This window comes from Aethalodelphis obliquidens, unplaced genomic scaffold (genome assembly GCF_003676395.1).
Source record: "Aethalodelphis obliquidens isolate GAN/ISIS:26980383/991018 unplaced genomic scaffold, ASM367639v1 scaffold4, whole genome shotgun sequence".
Lineage (NCBI taxonomy): Eukaryota > Metazoa > Chordata > Mammalia > Artiodactyla > Delphinidae > Aethalodelphis > Aethalodelphis obliquidens.
In genome coordinates this window covers 15,037,966-15,057,303 of record NW_020837948.1, presented here as the reverse complement: position 1 = coordinate 15,057,303, position 19,338 = coordinate 15,037,966, and the positions used below count along the sequence as shown (strand labels likewise).

The window sequence follows — 19,338 nt, the reverse complement described above, 5'->3', positions numbered from 1 at the left end:
AGTGGTTCTGCCCACTGTCGACTATATGTTTTGGGAATGTCACCATATGTATCGGAGCCTTAGTTTGCTCCTCTAAAAAGTGGATGGTAAAGGATAAACTTCAAAGGGTTCTTGTGGGGATTAATGGATCACCCATGGCAGGTGCTTACCTGGTACCTAGCTCTCAGAAAGGGCTTCCAGTCACGCTATGGTTATTCATCTTTTTTCCCCCAGTTTTATTGAGATGTAATTGCCATACAGGACTGTTTAAATTTAAGGTCCACACCATAATGATCTGACTTAATACATCATGAAAAGATTACCAAAGTTTAGTGAACATCTATCACCTGATACAGATACAAAATATATACAGATCCTCGTCCTTATTTATCTTACAACTAGAAGTTCCTACTTTTTGATTGCCTCCATCCAGTTTCCCCTCCCCAACCCTCACTTCTGGTAACCACAAACCTGATCTCTTCTTCTATAAGTTTGTTCATTTGTTTTTGAAGTATAAATGACCTACAATACTATGTTAGCTCCTGTTACACAATGTAGTGATTTGGTATTTTTACACATTTCAAAATTATCACCACAAGTCTATTAAGATCTTTCACCATATAAAGATAGTACATAGTTATTGACTTTATTCCCCATACTGTACATTTCATACCCGTGACTCACTTATTTTGCAACTGGAAGTCTGTACCTCTTAATTGCCCTCACCTATTTCTCCCTCCACTTTTCTCCCCTCTGGCAACCACATATTTGTTCTCTGTATCTGTGACTCTGTTTCTGTTTTGTATGTTTTCTTCTTTGTTTTGTTTTTTAGACTCCACATATAAGTGAAACCCCCTAGGTCCATCCATGTTTATGGTTGTCCATCTTTATTTTTTCTCCCTCCCCCATTAAAACACATCCACCTCACCCCTCAATAACCTCTGGTCTTTCTCAGTGTGGAAAAACATGTGGAAAGCAACCCGTTTTTCCATTTGTCAAGGAGACTGAGATTTCTTCTAGCTGATCTGATCCTTGTCCTTGGTGTTGCCAGATGAGGGATCTCCGGAAGCAGCAGAGGGGCCCCAGGACCACCCAGATATCTGGGATGCTTGTGCTTGCAGATCATTCATTCAAAAATGCAGATCAAGCACCTACTGCATGCAGCCAGTTTTTGAGATACTTAACATAACTCAGTGAATGAAGCAGACACAATCCCCGGGCCTCAATGCTAGACAGAGAGTTGGACATGCACACTAGATACCATACACAGCTCCTGTCCACGTACATCACATGTGATGCCATCATAGGCTTCTACACATCTGGAGGCATCTTCCTATTTTCTGATGAGGATGATGAACCACAGGACTTACTGAAACAGTGAGTGGCCTCTGGGTGTGGAAGGAGGGGGCCTCTTGCCTCTGCAGAACAGGGTGGGACAGTACAGGAGGGTTGGGACCGGCAAAACACTGGATCTCACACATCTTCTGATTCCCATGGAAAAGCGAGGCCTTGTGGCTTCCACTCCAGGAGGAAAGTAGTGAAAAAGAACTGTGGGTAAGGTCCCAGGACCTTGGGGACAAGAGCGGAGGCTGGGCTGTACCATCCCCTGGAAACTTATCTCCATTGTAGGTCCACCTCAATCTGTGGATGTGTGGACCTACTTCTCCCTACCTTCTCCAGCCCTCATCCTGGTGCCAGAGAACCTGAACTGACTTCTCTGGAAGTGACCAGAAGGAGGGTCTGGAAGAGCTAGGTACAGGATGGTTTCGGGGTGGGCAGGAGTCAGGAACCATGTAGCCTGGAATGTGCCAAAAGGCAGCCCTGAGAGGTGACTAGAAGTTTGGTGTTCTGGCAGGGGATGGGAGGGAGATTTGGAGGAGGCTACTAAGGGTCCCAGCTGCTCCATGTGGGAGCCTAGGTTGGGCCAGGAGATTGAGGGTGAGGGCTATCAGTGGAGGGTCCATTGCAGCACCTGAGAGTGGGCGCTCATTACCAACCCCACCCTGATGGCAGAGGACTGCATCCCCTTCCTCAACACATTCCTGTTACCTGCTGCAGCTGAACACTGTGATGAAGGATTATCTGGAGGTGAGTGAGCCTGGGCATGGGGTGGGGGGGATCCTGTGGTTAGAAAGGAGGGAGTCCCTTCCTGCCTAAGGTCTGAGTCTCCCCGTTTGTCATCAGAGAATGTTGAGTTAGAAGGTCTCTGACCTCAGTTCCCCTGTTCCCCCATCTCTGGAGCCCAGAGCCAAGCCCAGGTCCAACTCCTGCTTCTGGGCATGTGTGTCCCCTGCTGGGCCCTGGCAGTAGTGCAGTATGAGAAGGGGTGTGGATGGGGGCTAGTTATGGGCTCAGAGGTCTGTTTCTGACAGACTTTGGCTGTCTGCCTTCCAAAGCAAGGTGATCAACTTTCTGAAAAGGAGAGAGGTGAGCAGCTGTGGTCTCACTGTAGGGAGGTGTAGAAATCAGGGACCCCAATGGGCAGGACCCTCTCTGGCTCTAACCCTTGGATCTTACACTTGTTGGGAGAGTTTGATACACATAACAGGAAAGAGCCATCCCATTAATGGGTGGGGGTAGGGGATGACATCAAGGACAGCTTCCTGGAGGAGGAGCTATTTAAACCCAGTTGGGACGTGAGGCAGGGCCTGGATGGAAGTGGAGGCAAGGAGGGTCTCCATGTGAGCAAAGACAGAGGACCAGCCCCCTGTCCCACTCCTCACCCCCAGGAGGTCTCCACAGTTCCCCCACCCAGGCCTTATCTGTGAGTCCTCAGATGGTAGTTTTGACTGAAGACGCACTGCGTGCAGGAAAGGCAAATCTACATCTAGAGTAAGTGCCTCTCCCAGAAAGAGAAACATTGCTCCTTCAATGGCCAAATGTATCCAATGTAATCACCTGCCACCCAGGGCTGATCATCCCAGGGAGTGGTGATATCGCAACCCTTGCTGAGAACCATCTGAAGACCACCAGAACAGCTCTTCCACAGCTAAGGCTATAAATAAAGAGCCACAGGGAGTCTGGTAGGAGGGGCAGAGAAGCAATTTAGTCAAGACTCACAGCCACTGCCAGCACATGTGCCTGTGCACACTTAGGAAGGAGGTGAACCAGCTTGGCCGGAGCCTGCCATGGGTCAGGGCAGAGACTGCCACTGCCAGCATGTGCCCACTTATGAGCACTTGGCAAGGAGAAGAGCAAGTTCAGTAGTGTGGGTCAAATGCCTGCAGCCCCAACCCAGCCTCTGACCAAGGCAAGTAAACCAGGGAAAAACTGGAACCAGCTCATAAGTGCAGCCCCAAACCCTTGGGCACCGGACATGCCCCCAAACAAGGTAGAGGCTGCCATCACCTCCCTCAGAGCTCCTGTTCCAGCAGCTTGGGCACTGGCCTCAACCCCAATAGGGCAGTGACTACCATTCAGCCTAGGAGTCTCAGCTTTCAAATGGCTTCTGCTGTAGCCCCTCCAACTCAAACCCTACCAAATTCCCACCAAGGCAGCGGCTGCCATCGCACCCCAGGGAAGTCGTGGTCCAGGATGACTTCAGATCCAGCTGTCTCACCAAAGCCACTAGGCACATGCAGAACACACAGGGACACTCTCACAAAAGGACATACCGTCAAGACCGCGATAAGTAACTGTTTCACCTAATTTCTTAGAAACAAAGAGGGAAAGTTAAACAAAATAAGAAAACAGAACATGTTACAAATGAAAGATAAAACCCCTGAAAAAATTCCTAATGAAACAGAGATAATTCACCTGATAAAGAATTCAAAGCAATAGTAATAAAAATGCTAACCTAACTTGGGAAAAGAATAGATGAACACAATCAGCACTTCAACAAAGAACTAGAAAATATAAAAAAGAACCAGTCAGAGATGAAGAATTCAATAACTGAAATGAAAAATACACTCAAAGGAATCAACAATAGATTAGGCAATACAGAAGAATGCATAAGCGATTGGGAGATAGAAAAGTGGAAATCACCTAATCAAAACAGCAAAAAGAAAAACAAATCGTTAAAAATGAGGATAGGTTAAGGAATCTTTGGGACAACATCAAGCATACTAACATTCTCATTACAGGGGTCCCAGAAGAAAAAGAGAGAGAGAAGGGGACCAAAAATGTATTTGATGAAATTATGGCTGAAAACTTCACTAACCTGAAGGAGGAAACAAATATCTAGGTTCAGGAAGCACAGACAGACCCAAACAAGATGAACCCAGAGACTCACACGAAGACACGTCATAATTAAAATAGCAAAAGTTAGAAATGAAGACCTTTAAAGGCAGCAAGAGAAAAATAATCACATACAAGGGCATGCCCATAAGGCTATCACCTGATTTTTTTAGCAGAAACTTTGCAGCCCAAAAGGGAGTGGCATGATATATTTAAATTACTGAAAGGAAAAAACCTACAACCTAGGATACTCTTCCCAGCAAGGTAATCATTCAGAATTGAAGGACAGATAAAGAGTTCCCCAGACAAGCAAAAACTGAAGTAATGACTACTAACCCAACCTTACAAGAAATGTTCAAAGTTCTCCTTTAAGAGAAAAAGAAAAGGCTACAACAAGAAATAAGAAAATGGAGGTAGGGAAAAAGTCATTGGTAAAGGCAAATATATAGAAAAGCAGTGCATCAACAATTTAAATAAGCTAGTACAAAGGTTAAAAGAGAGAACTCTTTAAGTCAACTATAACTACAATAGACAGTAAAGAGATAGGCATGAATATATAAAATATGACATCAAAACATAAAACGTGGGGGAGGAGTAAAAATGCAGATCTTTTAGAATGGATTTGAACTCAAATAATTATCAGTTTAAAACAAGTAGTACAATTATAGGTCAATACACATGAACTCCGTGGTAGCCACAAATCAAAAACCTACAACAGATGCACAAAAATTAGAGAGAAAGGGATACAAACATTAACACTAAAGAAAATCATCAAACCACAAGGGAAGAGACTAAAAGAAGAAAAAAAATAGAACTACAAAATAAATAAAAAACAAGTAACAAAATGGTAACCATTACATACCAATTAATAATCACTTTAAATGTCAATGAACTAGATGCCCCAACCAAAACATGTAAGGTAGCTAACTAGATAAAAAGGCAAGACCTATCTATATACTGCCTACAAGAGACCAACTTCAGAGCTAAAGACACACACAAACTGAAAGTAAGAGGATGGAAAAAGATAACCATGCAAATGGAAGTGAAAAGAAACCCAGGAGAGCAACACTCATATAACACAAAGTAGACTTTAAAAAAAAGTCTATATGAAAAAATGAGGAAGGGCATTATATAATGATAAATGGGTCAAGACAAGAAGAGAATATAACATGTTAAATACACATGCACCTAATATAAGAGCACCTAAATATATAGAGCAAATATTAAAAACATAAAGAAAGAAACTGACAGGAATACAGTAATAGTAGGAGATGTAACACTCCACTTACATCAATGGATAGACCATCCAGACAGAAAATCAATAGGAGACAGAGACCTTAAATGACACTTTAGACCAGATGAACTTAATAGATATTTATAGGACATTCCATCCAAAAAGAACAGAATACACATTCTTTTTCAGTGCACACAGAACGTTCTCCAGGAGAGATGACATGCTAGGCCACAAAACATTACTCAGTAAATTTAAGAGGACATAATTTATATCAAGCATCTTTTCTGACCACAACAGTATGAAGTTAGAAATCAATTACAGGAAGAAAAATAGAAAAAACACAAATGCATGGAGACTAAACAACACGCTATTTTTAAAAAATGTATCAACAGATAAACCAAAGAGGAAATCAGAAAATCCCTAAGACAAATGAAAGTAAAAATACAACTTTCCAAAATCTATGGAACATTGCAAAAGCAATTCTAAGGGGGAAGTGTATAGCAATATAGATCTACCTAAAGAAACAAGAAAAATATCAAATAAACAACCATCAAAAGGAATTAGAAAAAGAAAAACAGACAAAGCCCAAAGTCAGCAGAAGAAAGAAAATAATAAAGATCAGAGTGAAATAAATAGAAACCAAAAAAACAAAAACAAAAAACCCTAGAAATATCAATGAAAACAAGAGCTACTTTTTGAAAAGATAAACTAAATTGATAAGTCTTTATCCTGGTTCATTAAGAAAAAAAGAGAGAGGACCCAAATAAACAAAATTAGAAATGAAAGAGGAAAAGTTAAAACTGGTATCACAGAAATGCAAACAATCATAACAGAATACTACAGTTATATGCCAACATATTGGACAACCTAGAAGAAACTGAAACATACAAGCTTCCAAGATTGAATCAGCAAGAAATAGATAACCTGAACAGACTGATTACTAGTACTGAAATTGAATCAGTAATCAAAAAACTCCCAAAAAACAGAAGTTCAGGACCACATGTCTTCAAAGGGGAATTCTACCACATATAAAGAAGAATTAATACCTATCCTTCTCAAACTATTTCAAAAATCTGAAGAGAAGGCAACACTCCTAAAATCATTCTATGAGGCCAATATTACCCTGATGCCAAAGCCAGACAATGACACTGCAAAAAAGAAAATCCCAGGCCAACATCTCTGATGAATATAGATAAAATACTCAACAAAATATTAGCAAGCCAAATTCAATATATAAAAAGCATCATACACCATAATCAAATAGGACATATCCCAGGATGCAAAGATGGTTCAGTATCTGCAAATCAATCAATGTGATGATACAGCACATTAACAAAACAAAGACTAAAAATCACATGATCGTCTCAAAAGATTCAGAAAAAGCATTTGACAAAATTCAACATCCATTCATGATTAAAAAAAACTCTCAACAAAGTTGGTACAGACAGAACAGATCTCAACATAATAAAGGCCATTTATGACATACCCGTAGCTAACATCACACTGAACCATGAAAAGCTGAAAGATCCGGAACAAGACAAGCATATCCACTCTCACCATTTATATTTAACATTGAATTGGATGTCCCAGCCACAGCAATCAGACAAGAAAAAGAAATTAAAGGCATCCCAATTGGAAGGGCAGAGCAAAACTGTCACTATTTGCAGATGACATGATACTATTATACATACAGAAAACTCTAAAGTCACCATTAAAAGACTATTAGAAGTAAAAAATGGATCAGTAAAGTTGTAGAATACAAGATTAGTATACAGATATCTGCTGTTTTTCTATATGCTAATAATAAAGTATTAGAAAGAAAAAGTAAGAGAACAATCCCATTTATAATTGAATCAAAAGAATGAGATACCTTGGGACTTCCCTGGTGGTACAGTGGTAAAGAATCCACCTTCCAATGCAGCAGATGCGGGTTTGATCCCTGGTCAAGGAACTAAGATCCCACATGCTGCGGGGCAACTAAGCCCATGTGCCACAACTACATTGAGCTTGCATGCCTCAACGAGACAGCCCACATGCCACAAAACTACAGAGCCCAAATGCACTGGAGCCCACGTGCCACAACTAGAGAGAGAAAACCCGCATGCCACAACTAGAGAGAAGCCCAAGTGCTGCAACTAGAGGGAAGCCCAAGCGCCGCAACAAAGAGACTGTGTACTAACAAAAGATCCTGCGTGCCTCAACGAATATCCCATGTGCCACAACTAAGACCCAATGCAGTCAAAATAAATAAATAAATAAGATACCTAAGAGTAAATTTAACCAAGGCAGTGAAAGACACATACTCTTAAAACTGTAACACACTGATGAAGAAAACTGAAGATGATTCACATAAATGTAAAGATATCCCATGTTCATCAACTGGAAGTATTAATATTGTTAAAATGTCCACACTACCCAAAGCAATCTACAGATTTAATGCAATCTCTATCAAAATACTCATGACATTTTCCACAGAACTAGAACAAATAATCCTAAAATTTGTATGGAACCACAAAAACCCCAAATGGCCAAAGCAATCTTGAGTAAAAAGAACAAAGCTTGAGGTATTATGCTCCCTGACTTCAGACTATACTACAAAGTTACAGCAATCAAAAGAGCATGGTACTGGCACAAAAAAAGACATATAGACCAATGGAAAAACATAAAGAGACCAGAAATAAACCCATGCACATATGGTCAATTAATCTACGATGAAGGAGGCAAGAATATACAATGGGGAAAAGACAGTCTCTTTAATAAGTGGTGTTCAGAAAACTGGACAACTACATGTAAAATAATAAAATTAAAACATTTTTTCAAACCATATACAAAAGTAAACTCAAAATGGACTAAAGATCTAAATGTATAAAACTCCTAGAAGAAAGCATAGGCAGCACACTCTTTGGCATAGGTCTTAGCTATAAACTTTTGGATCTATCTCCTCAGGCAAGGAAAGCAAAAGCAAAAAATAAATAAATGGGACCTAATCAAACTTAAAACCTTTTGCACAGTGAAGAAAACCATCAACAAAAGGAAAATACAACTTACTGAATGGGAGAAAATATTTGTAAATGATATATGTAATAAGAGACTAATAATCAAAATAGAGAAAGAACTCATACAACTCAATATCAAAAAAAAATCCAATTAAAAATGGGCAGGAGACCTGAACAGACATTGTTCCAAAGAAGACATACAGATAATATATAAACATATCAAATCACTATGCTGTACACCTGAAGCTAAAATAATAAGTCAACTATACTTTGATTTAAAGACAAAAAGAAAAGGAAACAAAGAACCAGGCTTGTGAAGATCTGAGGAAGAATGTTCTAAGTACCCAAGCACAGGAATGAGTTTGTCAGTCACTGCGGTCAGAGGGAAGGCCTGAGCAACTGGAGTGATGAGCAAAGGGGGAGAGAGGCAGAAGCAAGGTCAGGGAACCAAAAGAGGCCACTCTTCAGAAGGCCTGATAAGCCAAGTAGTTTGAACCTTTTTTAGGGCCAAACAGAAACCTCTGGAGAGCTCCTTCCATTCAGGAGAGTAATGTTAGAGCTCTCATAGCACAAGAATAGCTCAGCACTGAGGCTCCTGGTCCCATTTTGGCTGCCATCAGAGCATCAGATGATGGGATATTGAGGTAAGAAGAGTAAGTACTGAGATAAATTATAATTAAATGGTAATTATAGTACTGAGGTTCTAATTGGAAAGTCATAATAATCCAAACCCTACAGAAGCAAAACTCAAGCTGGGGCACTATAGATTTATCTGGATGAGCAATTATTTTTCAAAGACACTTGGACACTACAGTATACATTTTTTGTTTGTTTGTTTGTTTGTTTTTTTGCAGTGCGCGGGCCTCTCACTGTTGCGGCCTCTCCCGCTGCGGAGCACAGGCTCCGGACGTGCCGGCCCAGCGGCCATGGCTCACGGGCCCAGCCGCTCCACAGCATGTGGGATCCTCCGGGACCGGGGCACGAACCCGTGTCCCCTGCATCAGCAGGCGGACTCTCAACCACTGCGCCACCAGGGAAGCCCTACAGTATACATTTTTGCTCTGCCATAATGAATGACATTTAAACAAAACTGAAGACGGAACAGAAAAGACTGTTTACAAGAGGTGGTCCAGGCACCAGGAGGCTCTGATAAACAGAACACCCTTTACTTAGGTTACATATAGCTTAATATAGAGTATAATATTGAGTGCAATATTGGGTAAACTCAATAATACTCTAATACTGAATATAGCTTAATTATATAGTTTAATATTGAGCTATATATACCAGACCCTATAAAAAATGTGATCACTTTTCTATAGAAGCCACTATTTAATACTGAGAAGACCAAAGATATCCTACGGTAGGTAAAGCACATAAAACTGTACATCTACTCTTACAGTAAGTAGCTAACAAATGTTTAAATGAATAAATGAATGCTTAGATTTCAATCACTTGTCATTCAATAAAAATATGCTATTTAATTGAGATTATCTGATTTACAAGTTAGTTTGAATAACATCTCAATTTTTAAAAATTTATTTATTTATGTTTACTTTTGACTGTGTTGGGTCTTTGTTGCTGCGTGTGGGGGCTACTCTTTGTCGCAGTGTGCAGGCTTCTCACTGCGGTGGCTTCTCGTGGAGCACGGGCTCTAGGTGCGTGGGCTTCAGTAGTTATGGCATGCAGGCTTCAGCAGTTGTGGCTCAGGGGCTCTAGAGCGCACACTCAGTAGTTGTGGCACATGGGCTTAGTTGCTCCATGGCATGTGGGATCTTCCCGGAACAGGGCTTGAAACTGTGGCCCCTGCACTGGCAGGCAGATTCTTAACCACTGCACCACCAGGGAAGCCCCTACATCTCAATTTTTATGACAGAATTTAAGTCTATCTGATATAAGGGATGCTTGGTATTTTATTATACTTTATTGATAAAGAAAAAATTATAAAAATGAGGCTTTAACATTAGCAATTCCATTCTAATATATTGGGAATTATCATAGGTATAGTCAATTTGGGGCATAAATTTTATTTCCATAAAGACAACTTGGGGGGAGTAAAAGTATTTTGATAAAAGCTATCATAAAGTACACTTTTCTTAAATTAGCATTCACAGAAGAGTTAAATCACAGGAAAATGCTTTAAAAACCTATCTAAAGATAGTCCTTGTGGATAACCAAAAACATTAAAAATAGATAACTGACCTAAGCACATGATAATATCAATCAACTATTACGGCAATCAGGCAGTATACCTGGTTATTTTTCATACACTGTCTTCTCTTTTCTTTTCATGAGGTATAAATTACAATCAGTGAAATGCACATATCTTAAGAATATAGTCCAATGGGGTTTAAAATATGTGTACACCCTATAAACAGCACCCATACTACAGAAACTTCCCTCTAGGCCTTTCCCAATCAATCTCTTCACCTTCTGCTTGAGGCAATCATCACCATAGCTTAGTATTACCAGTTTTAAAAATTCACTGATAATCAAACACCTACAGGCCTCCGCTCTACCAGCTGAGCTACAAAAATAAACTCCAAATGGATTAAAGACCTAAATGTAAGGCCAGACACTATCAAACTCTTAGAGGAAAACATAGGCAGAACAGTCTATGACATAAATCACAGCAAGATCCTTTTTGACCCACCTCCTAGAGAAATGGAAATAAAAACAAAAATAAACAAATGGGACCTAATGAAACTTCAAAGCTTTTGCACAGCAAAGGAAACCATAAACAAGACAAAAAGACAACCCTCAGAATGGGAGAAAATATTTGCAAATGAAGCAACTGACAAAGGATTAATTTCCAAAATTTACAAGCAGTTCATGCAGCTCAGTAACAAAAAACAAACAACCCAATCCAAAAATGGGCAGAAGACCTAAATAGACATTTCTCCAAAGAAGATACACAGATTGCCAACAAACACATGAAAGAATGCTCAACATCATTAATCATTAGAGAAATGCAAATCAAAACTACAATGTGATATCATCTCACAACGGTCAGAATGGCCATCATCAAAAAATCTAGAAACAATATATGCTGGAGAGGGTGTGGAGAAAAGGGAACACTCTTGCACTGTTGGTGGGAATGTAAATTGATACAGCCACTATGGAGAACAGTATGGAGGTTCCTTAAAAAACTACAAATAGAACTACCATACGACCCAGCAATCCCACTACTGGGCATATACCCTGAGAAAACCATAATTCAAAAAGAGTCATGTACCAAAATGTTCATTGCAGCTCTATTTACAACGGCCAGGACATAGAAGCAAACTAAGTGTCCATCAACAGATGAATGGATAAAGAAGATGTGGCATATATATACAATGGAATATTACTCAGCCATAAAAAGAAACAAAATTGAGTTATTTGTAGTGAAGTGGATGGACCTAGAGTCTGTCATACAGAGTGAAGTAAGTCAGAAAGAGAAAAACAAATACCATATGCTAACACATATATATGGAATCTAAGGAAAAAAAAAAAACGTCATGGAGATCCTAGGGGTAAGACGGGAATAAAGACACAGACCTACTGGAGCATGGACTTGAGGATATGGGGAGGGGGAAGGGTAAGCTGTGACAAAGTGAGAGAGTGGCATGGACATATATACACTACCAAACGTAAAATAGATAGCTAGTGGGAAGCAGCCGCATAGCACAGGGAGATCAGGTCGGTGCTTTGTGACCACCTAGAGGGGTGGGATAGGGAGGGTGGGAGGGAGGGAGATGAAAGAGGGAAGAGATATGGGAACATATGTATATGTATATCTGATTCACTGTTATATAGCAGAAACTAACACACCACTGTAAAGCAATTATACTCCAATGAAGATGTTAAAAAAAAAAAAAAGAAATGAAGAGTGGGAAAGACTTCTGATGCAATGGAGACTTAATAAAGATTTGATTTTGAATCAATAAAAAAATTCATTGAATAGAATTATATTACTACTTAGCAATAAAAAAGAATGAACTAATTATAGATACAACATGGATGAACCTCCAAATCACTAAGCTGGGTGAAAGAAAAACCATACACAAAAGTAGTAATATAATGCATCATTCTATTTATATAAAATTCCAGAAAAATCCAACTAACCCTTGCTGACAGAACTCAGAGCACTGGTTGTCTGGGGACCAGGGAGAGGATAAGCAAGAGGAATTACAAATGAGCATAAGTAAATGTGGGAGGTATATTCATATGTCAAAACTTACCAAATTGTACACTTTAAATATGTGTAGTTGATTTTTTTCAACTATATCTCAGTAAAGCTTAAAATCATAACTCAAATGGCATATCAGTTTGCTGGATAAGAAAAATTTACTTCACAAGTCACACAGAGCTTACATATTCAATAAGTAATTAAGCTTTCATAATGTGTTTTAACTTAGAAAAGGTTTCACCATTTTTCCTCCAAATATTTTTCTCTAATGCAATTTTTCTTCCATTCCATGAATCCAATTCCATGTGTGTTCAATACCAATGTTGTCCTACAATAAAGAGGTCAATACTGCTCTTTTTATTTTTTTTCACTCTGGGCTTTTGTTTGGTTTATTTCTATTGATTTGCAAGTTCACCGATCTTTTCTCACTGTCCAGTCTGTTGTTATGACCTCATTTCATCTCACTTCTCAAATTTCCATTTGACCCCTTTTTAGTTTCCATTTTTCTACTATGAACCTCTATCTGTTCATCCATTATATCCATCTTTACCTTAAAGCTTTGAAAATATTTATAATACTGTCTTAAATTCTTTTTGAATAGAAGGCTCTAGTTAAATCTTCTTTCGGTTCAAATTATAAAACTATTGTATGTGTCATTTAAATAAGGGAGTAGACTTCCTTATTTAATGTTTTATTTACTTTCAATGTACAGCTCAAAGCACAAACACTGTACGCTTTAAACCCAAACCCTTTCCTTCCCCTGTTTATTCAATATTTTGGACACATATTATGCCATATGCACTGGACCTAAATTCAAGAGTTCTGTGAAAACCATATCATTGGAAGAAGGAATTCATTGATCTACTGTATTTTTCAAGGGCTTCAGCCTCATATTTGGTTTTATGTTACTAACTGATCCACTAAAATAAGATGGCAAAAAACCCAGCTCTATTTTTGGAAACACAATTTTCCTTATTATTTTTTTACAAGTTGTATGCACCTATTGTCTTCTGTTATTAAGAAACGAACAAAATAATATCTTAGTCCAGATTTGTTTTTAAATGATACTTCACTTTATACTTTTTGTTGAGGTATAAATCACAAAAAATAAAATGCATATGTCTTAATAGTACAGTTCAATGATTTTGACAATGACTGGGTAACAACCACTGAAATTAATATACAGAACATTTCCATCACTCCCAAAATTTCCCTCATTCCCCCTTTCCAGTTAGTCTGCTTTCCCCAGAGGTAACCAGTTTCTCATTCCTACTAACATGGTATAGAACTGCCTGTTCTTGGAACTTATATAAAATGAAGTCATATATAAGTACTCCTTTGCGTCTAGATTCATTCACTCAGATACTATTTTTAAGATTTATCCATGTCGTTTCACCAATCAAAAGTTCATTCTTTCTAACTGTTAAGTATTCCATTGTATAAATATACTACAGTTTCTTTACCCATTTTCGTATTGATGGGCCTCTTGGATTGTTTTCAAACTGTGGCTATTACTTTGTATAAACCTGCTATGAATATTCTCTTATACCCATTTTCATAGACATATGTTTTCATTTCTCTTGGCTTAATACCTAGAAATGGAATTTCTGTGTCACAGATGTACTCACTTTATATATCTTTTTCCACTCCTCAAACTGAATTTGTGTTTTTAGATATTATAAAATATATCCTGTAAACAACATGTAGATAGGTCTTGCTTTTTATCCAGTCTTGTAATATCCTTCTCTCTAATGGAGCATTTAGTCCACTTACATTTAATGGAATTACGGTTTTGTTCAGATCAGTTTAATTCTACTACCTTGGTATTTGTTTTCTATCTGTCCCATCTGTTATGTGTTCTATTGCTCATTTATTTCTATTGTCTTCTGTGCTTACAGAATAATTTTTATCCAATTTTATCTATTTAATTGATTTTTTTAGCAATACTTCTTTGTGTGCGTCCACTGTTACGTGTTGTAATGGTTACCCTATAGATAGTAATACACACACTTAACTTACAACACTCTCAATTCATAAGATATTAAAGAACAATACAATAACTATACAATGGTATAATTTCACTTAATCCCCACTCAATTCCTTGTATATTAGCCATACGTTTTAATTCAACATATTCTATAAACCCCATACCCATTATTACTGTTTTGTGCTTTAAACAGTCAAGAGTCTTTTAAAGAACTTCAGCAATGTCATGAGCCTAAAACAACTTAAATTAGACTTCAAGGGCATCAAGACAGCCAGAACCTAAAAGGCCAAGATTACAGAGAGAAGAGTTCAAAGAACCGAGCCCAATAGTCTAAGCCGTTTTTCCTCTTGAGGCACTTGCCAGTTTGTAAGTAGTATAGGCTGAGAAGCACAGAAGCGGCGCAGAAACTAGCTGCTATGAGTTCGAGAAACTATGCAGGATTTTTCTCAGTTTCATGGCTCTGGGAAGATTTTAAAAATGGGATTAAAGAACCACCAAAAGGATGGGGTTCTGATAAAAACCCCAAGTATTCAATTGGACACCACAAGGGCTACAGTCTATGCTGAGGTTAAGCCAGAAATAGGCCAGCCTTGCAGACTTGAACCCAGCTGTGAATCAGCTCAGCCTGTTTGAATTAAAGTAATCCATGCCGACTCTAATTGACTGCCAGAAGCTAAAGAAATCCCCTTTAGAGAAAGATTACATTTCAAGAATCCCTGTAATTTTTACACATAATTTTAGTAATTCAATAAAAACTTTACCAGGTATACAAAATAAAAAATAACGGGGTGAGGGGTGGGGGAGGCAATAGAAACTGATGCACAGGTGATCCAGATACTGGTTTTCAGAAAAAGATTTTAAATGACTGTAAAATGGACGACAAGATAGAGAAATCAACTAGAAAACTAGAATTTATATCAAAAGAATAAAATGGAACTCCTAAAACAAAAAATAATATCAGAAATCAAGGATGCAATGGAGACCACCTCACATCCGACAGAAAAGGTAAAATTAAAGCAACGTACTTACAACAGGCCGTGGCGACGGCAGTTCCTGCAGTCGCTGTGAGCTGCGGGTGGCTCCGAGGGCAGCAAGAGCAGCTCTGGTCGCGCGGCTCGCGCGGATGCGACCCTTTGGATACTGCCCAGCTACGCAGCGGCCTAGACCTCGGCGTGGCTGAGGGCTCCGCGCAGCGAAAAGGCAGCAGCTTGAGCTTGGAGGCGTTTCCGCCCAGCCCGCACATGCGCACCTTCCTGGGTGCGCAGAAAGCCAACCTCCCAGGCTTCCACACGCAGGGCTAGGAGTTTGAATGTACCGAGATCGCCTTCCCCAGCCAGACACAGACGCGCCTCCCAAGGCGGCAGCACTAGAGGCCAGGTCCGTGTAGAAGCTGCAGCCGGACCGGTGGACTCGCAGGTGGGCTGACCCGTGCGCATCCTGCAGAACCAGGCGAGAATGAGAACGTGGGCAAGACCAGCCAGTCGGCCAAGTTTAACTTCAAAGAAGATGAAGACGATACTTGTTAGAGGAAGGATGTCTCATACATGCCTGCAGCTACTGGGGAATACCCGATCCCGACTGCATGGTTTACTGTGATACCAGCAAGAGTGGTTCAGTAGATCACGGAAATGCTTCTGGCAGCCACATTCTAAGTCACCTCTGAGGGCAAAATGCAAACAGATGACTCTGCACAAGGATGGGCCCCGGGGGAGACAGTTCTGGAGTGTTATGACTATGTCAGCAGCAAGGCCTTCCTCCTTGGCTTCATTCTTACCAAAGCCACCTGGGTCATGGGGCAACTGTGCAGCCAGCCCTAAGCCACTCAGAGCAGCCTCAAGAAAATCAGATGAGAGAGTTCACAGTGGAAACCCCGGATCCAGGACCCGTACTTCCTGTCCTGGCTGATCGCAATCCCTTCTGAGCAGGAACAGCTGTGGGCTCACAGATCAGCAGGGAGTAGATGAGCCAGCTGGAGTAGCTCTGCAAGGAAAATCCTTCCACCACCTTGGAGGACCTGGAGAAGCCAGGGGTGGAGGCAGGGCCCCAGCATATCATCCCCAGGTAGGAGGACTCTTACCAGTACCAGAACATATTTGGCCCTCTGGTCAAGCTGGAGACCAACTACTCTAAGAAACTGAAAGAGTCCCAGAGTCAAGGTAACATCACTGTCAGGTGGCACCTGGGCCTTAACAAGAAGAGAATTGCCTACTTCACTTTGCCCAAGACTGACTTTGGTAATCAGGCTTTAGTAATAATTTGGTTAGGAGACATGCAGCTCATGCAGGGGAACAAGATTTGTCTGTGGTACAAAGGGGACCTGGTGCCCCTGTGGAAAGGGATCGGCCACGTCATCAAGGCTCCTGATAATTATGGCAATGAGATCGCCATTGAGCTGCAGAGTAGTTGTGGGCGTACCTTGGCGGTAACTCATAACTTCCAGGTGGATTTCATGTGGAGGTCAGCCTCATTAGACAGAATGCAGAGTGTTGAAAACATCTGCTGTGGAGGAGAGCTCTGTGTTGGGCCACATCTACCGTAAACTGCTAGGCGAGATCAGAGAGTGCCAGCTGCCCAAGTACTTCACAGCACAAGAGTTCCAAGACCTCCACCACTCTCAGGTTGACTTTCCGAGGATGGTGCTGCAGAGACCACTGAGCTGGATCCAGGGACCACTAGGCACAGGGAAGATGTGACCTCAGCCACCATCATCTACCATCTGGCTCAGTGGGCCTGTGCTAGTCTGTGCCCCAACTAACATAGCCAAGGATCAGCTGACCAAGAAGATCCACTGACCAGGCTGAAAGTCATGCAGCTCTGCGCCAGGGTCCTCGGCTCCCCATTGTGCATCCTGGCCCTGCACCAGCAGATCAGGAACACAGGTAGCATGCCAGAGCTCCAGAAGCTGCAGTTGCTGAAGGACAAGACCTGGGAGCTGTCCTCTGCAGACCAGAAGTGGTACTTGGCCCTGAAGCAGACTCCTGAGAGGGAACTGCTTGTGAACACAGATGTTATCTGCTGTACATGCGGGTGACCGAAGCTTGCCAAGAGGCAGTTTCACAGGGAGCCAGGCCACTGAGCCCTGGAGTGCATGGTCCCTGTGTCCTCAGAGCCAAGCAGCTGATCCTTGTGGATGACCACTGCCAGCTGGGCCTCATGGTGATATGCAAGAAGGCAGCCAAGGCTGGGCTGTCCCAGTCACTCCTTGAGTACCTGGTGGTGCTGGGCACCTTTCCCATCTGCATCATCCGCCTCCAGGTCCAGGATCAGAGGTACCCTGCACTCAGCGCCTTCCTGTCCAACATCTTCTGCGAGGACCCTTGTCAGAACAGCAGCAGGTCATGTGAAGATGCTGTGTGTGACCCAGGGCCAGGAGGAGATCATCAGGTCAGGTACCTCCTACCTAACAGGCCAGAAGCTGCAAACAGAAAAGATCACCACAAAGCTAATGAAGACGGCTGCCAAGCTGGACCAGATTGCCATCATCATGTCCGTCATCATGTCCTATGAGGGCCAATGCTCCTACCAGCGCAGTACATGCAGCTCAGTAACTCCCTGCACACCAAGCCCTACCAAGAGGTGGAGAATGGCAGCGTGGATGTATTTCAAGGGCTCAAGAACAATTTTATCATCTTCTGCATGTGGGCAGGTAAGCACCAAAGCATTGGATTTTTAAACAACCCCAGGCACTTAATGTGGCCCTGACCAAAGCACATTATGGGCAACCCAGGGGCCCTGTCCAAGCAGCTGCTCTGGAACCACCTGCTGAACTACAACCACCTGCTGGGGGCGGGCGCACTGAATGATCTGCAGGAGAGCCTCATGCAGTTCAGCAAGCCCAGGAAGCTAGTCATCACCATCAACCTTGGAGCCCACTTCATGACAACATCCGTGTATGACCCCGGAAAGCCATTATGCCAGGATCAGTCTATGATCAGAGCAGCCAGGGCCAGCCTTTGAACATGTGCTTCCAGACCCATGACCAGATCAGCATGATCAGTGCCTACCCCAGCCTCATGACCTCCATGAACAGTCCCCATGGCCTCCAACCTGGTCATGCCACCCATGCTGCCACCGGGGTATTTTGGACAAGCTAGCAGGCCATCCACAGGTGGGGCACCCCAAAAGGCAAGACTGGTCATGGGGGATTCTAGAAGAACAGCTTTGGGCCTCCTGGGCCAGCCAGAGGGATCTCCTCAACAGCCAGGCCAGCCGGGCATGTGCCGTCAAAGTTGTCGCACAGGGTGCCCTGTGGACAGGCTGCATCTCCATCAGCCAGCCCTTCCAGGTGAGTCAGGCCCACCTCTCCCAGCCCAAGCTGTCTCAGGACAGTTGTCTTGGCAGCATGGCGCTGTCACAAGACTCCATATACTCCATGTACCAGGGGCAGCAAGCATACCCGCCCAGCAGAGTGATGGGGCTGCACCAGTACTAGAAGGTGGTCTCCTCCACTAGCATCTTATTCTGGGTTAAAAAAGTAAAAATAGGGCTTCCCTGGTGGCGTGGTGGTTGAGAGTCCGCCTGCTGATGCAGGGGACACAGGTTCGTGCCCCGGTCCGGGAAGATCCCACATGCCTCGGAGCAGCTAGGCCCGTGAGCCATGGCCGCTGAGCCTGCGCGTCCGGAGCCTGTGCTCCGCAACGGGAGAGGCCACAACAGTGAGAGGCCCGCGTACCGCAAAAAAAAAAAAAAAAAGTAAAAATAAATGGATGCCTGTTTTCCACTGCTAAAACTGAAGCATCATTTTGAGCAGCACGAGAGGGAGAGGAACACCCAAGGGAGAGAGGAGCTTAAGTCA

The 19,338-nt window shown here is 41.9% G+C and overlaps 1 pseudogene; it reads left to right on the top strand.

Moving 5' to 3' along the window:
• The first annotated feature begins 1,225 nt into the window (after positions 1-1,225).
• Positions 1,226-19,077, top strand: LOC113617639 (regulator of nonsense transcripts 1 pseudogene; annotated as a pseudogene).
• The last annotated feature ends 261 nt before the right edge of the window (positions 19,078-19,338 follow it).